Genomic DNA, 3,396 nt, shown 5'->3' with positions numbered 1-3,396 from the left:
TTTTTTTTTTTTTTTTTTTTTTTTAAATTTTTTTTTTTTTAAAATTTTTTTTTTTTTTTTTTTTTTTTTTTTTCCCCCCCCTTTTTTTTTTTCCCCCCCTTCCCCCCCCCAAATCCCTTCTTTTTTTCCCCCCCGGCCCCCCCCTTTTTTTTCCCCCCTTCCCCCTTTTTTTTTTTTCCCCCCCCCTTTTCCCCCCCCCCCCCTTTTTTTCCCCCCCCTTTTTTTCCCCTTTTTTTTTTTTTTTTTTCCCCCCCCCCCTTTTTTTTTTTTCCTCCCCCCCTTTTTTTCCCCTTTTTCCCCCCCTTTCCCTTCCCCCTTTTTCCCCCCCCCTTCCCCCCCCCCCTTTTTTCCCCCCCCCCCCCCCCCCCCCCCCCCCCCCCCCCCCCCTTTTTTCCCCCTTTTTTCCCCCTTTTCCCCCCCCCCCCTTTTTTTCCCCTTTCCTTTTTTCCTTTTTTTTTCCCCCTTTTTTTTCCCCCTTTTTTTTTTTTCCCCCCCTTTTTTTTTTTCCCCCCCCCCCCCCTTTTTTTTTTTTTTTCCCCCCCTTTTTTTTCCCCCCTTTTTTTTCCCCCCCCCCCCTTTTTTTTTTTAATTTTCCCCTTTTTTTTTTTCCCTTTTTTTTTTCCCCCTTTTCCCTCCCCCTCTTTTTTCCCCCTTTCCCCTTTTTCCCCCCCTTTTTTTCCCCCCCCCCCCCTTTCCCTTTTTCCCCCCCCCCTTTTTTTTTCCCCCCCCTTTTTTTCCCTTTTTTTTTCCCCCCCCCTTTTCCCTTTTTTTTTTCCCCCTTTTTTTTTTTTTTCCCCCCCCCCTTTTTCCCCCCCTTTCCCCCCTTTCCCCCCCCTTTTTTTTTTTCCCCCTTTTTTTTCCCCCCCCCCTTTTTTTTTCCCCCTTTTTTTTTCCCCCCCCCTTTTTTTCCCCCCTTTTTCCCCTTTTTCCCCTTTTTTTTTTCCTTTTTTCCCTTTTTTCCCCCTTTTTTCCCCCCCCCCTTTTTTTCCCCCCTTTTTTTTTTTTCCCCCCTTTTTTTCCCCCCCCCCTTTTTCCCCTTTTTTTTTTTCCCCCCCCCTTTTTTTTTTCCCCCTTTTTTTTTTTTTTCCCCCCCCTTTTTTTTTCCCCCTTTCCCCCCCCCCCCTTTTTTTTTTTTTTTTTTTTCCCCCTTTTTTCCCCCCCCTTTTTTCCTTTTTTTTTTTCCCCCCCCCCCTTTTTCCCCCCCCCCCCCCCTTTTTTTTCCCCCCCCTTTTTTTCCCCCCCCTTTTTTTTTTCCCCCCCTTTTTTTTTTTTTTTTTTTTTCCCCCCCCCCCTTTTTCCCCTTTTTTTTTTTCCCCCCCTTTTTTCCCCCCTTCCCCCCCCCTTTTTTTTTTCCCCCCCTTTTTTTTTTTCCCCTTTTTTTTTCCCTTTTTTTTTCCCCTTTTTTTTCCCCCCCCCTTTCCCCCCCCCCCCCCCAATTTTTTTTTTCCCCCTTTTCCCCCTTTTTTTTTTTTTTTCCCCCTTTTTTTTCCCCCTTTTTTTTTTTTCCCCCCCCCTTTTTTTTTTTTCCCCCCCATTTTTTTTTTTTCCCCCCCTTTTTTTTTTTTTTTTTTCCCCCCCCCCTTTTTTTTCCCTTTTTTTCCCCCCCCCCCCCTTTTTTTCCCCCTTCCCCCCTTTTCCCCTTTTTCCCCCCCCTTTTTTTTTTTTCCCCCCCTTCCCCCTTTTTTTTTTTTTTCCCCCCCCCCCAAACCCCCCCTTTTCCCCCCCCCCCCCTTTTTTTTTTTTTTTTTTCCCCCCCCCTTTTTTTTTTTTTTTTCCCCCCCCCTTTTTTTTTTCCCCTTTTTTTTCCCCCCCCCCTTTTTTTTTTTTCCCCCCCCCCCCCCCCTTTTTTTTTTCCCTTTTTTTTCCCCCTTTTCCCCCCCCCTTTTTCCCCCCCCCCCCCCCTTTTCCCCCCCCCCCTTTTCCCCCCCCCTTTTCCCCCCCCCCCCCTTTTTCCTTCCCTCCCCCCCCCACTTCCCTCCTTCCCCCCCTTTCCCCCCCCCCCCCCCTTCCCCCCCCCCCCCCCCCCCCCCCCCCCCCCCCCTTCCCCCCCCCCCCCCCCCCTTTTTCCCTTTTTTTGGGAAAAAAACCCCCCGGGGTTTTTTCCCCCCCCCCTTTTCTCTTTTTTTTTTTTTTTTTTTTTTCGTTTTCCTCTAACAAGTTATATATTTTTCAGTTCTTGTCGAAATTGGTGTAGTATTGAGTGATTTTCGTGGACGTTTTTTTTTTTTTTTTTTTTTTTTTAAATCTGGTTTATCTCGTTATGATGGGGTTTTTGTGAGATTTTTTTGGGGTATTTATGGTACGTATGTGTATATGTGATTTTGTGTGAAAGCATATTCGTATTTGCAATTTTATTTGTGAAATATATATATATATATATATATATATATATATATATATATATATATATATATATATATATATATATATATATATATGTATATATTTCACGCATGATTAATTTCTCTTTCTTTTTTCTCTCTCTATGTCTTTCTCTTTTCTCTCTCTTTCTCTCCTTCTTTCTCTTTCTTCTCTCTCTCTCTCTCTCACTCTCTCTCTCTCTCTCCCTCTCTCTCTCTCTCTCTCTCTCATCCGCATCTTAGATTATAGTTGCAAAGCCTCGTTAGCAATTGATCGAGTAATCTTTGCAATTCCTTTTATTCATAATACATTTCTCTTTACATTGGATTTATTCACTCTGCCTCGGTCATTGAAACTTTTTTTTTTCTTTTTTTTTTTTTGGTTCGTTCACTTTCCGTTGCTATTTCCGCCTTTATTCCTTCTTTTGCTTTCTCTCCTTTGTTCATGTGACATTTCCTTTTGCATTCACCCTTGTTTCTTGTTTCTTATCCTCCCTCCTCCTCCTCCACCTCCTCCCTCTCCTCTTCCCCCTCCCATCCCCCTCCTCCACCACCTTATCCCTCCTCCTCCTCCTCCTCTTCCTCCACTTCCTCCCTCTCCCCTCCTCCTTTCCCATCCCCCCTCCTCCACCACCTTATCCTCCTCCTCCTCCCTCCTCCTCCTCCACCTCCTCCCTCTCCTCTTCCCCCTCCCATCCCCCTCCTCCACCACCTTATCCTCCTCCTCCTCCCTCCTCCCTCCTCCTCCACCTCCTCCCTCTCCCCCTCTTCCTCCCATCCCCCTCCTCCACCACCTTATCCTCATCTTCCTCTTCCTCCTCCTCTTCCCATTCCCCCACCTCTCCTCTCCCTCCTCATCCAGGCGGGTTTGATTTCACCTCCTCTCCTTCCATTCCCCCTCCTCCCCCTTTACTCCCTCCCTCCCCTCCAACCCCCCAAAATCCCCACTTACCTCCTTGTTCCGTTCCACTTTTCCCCTTCCCCCCTCCCCTGTCCCCATCCTCCCTCCCATCCCTCTCCTCCCTCCCCCTTTCCC

The sequence above is a fragment of the Penaeus vannamei genome, chromosome 25, assembly GCF_042767895.1.
Source record: "Penaeus vannamei isolate JL-2024 chromosome 25, ASM4276789v1, whole genome shotgun sequence".
Taxonomy (NCBI): domain Eukaryota; kingdom Metazoa; phylum Arthropoda; class Malacostraca; order Decapoda; family Penaeidae; genus Penaeus; species Penaeus vannamei.
This window is presented reverse-complemented; position numbering follows the sequence as displayed.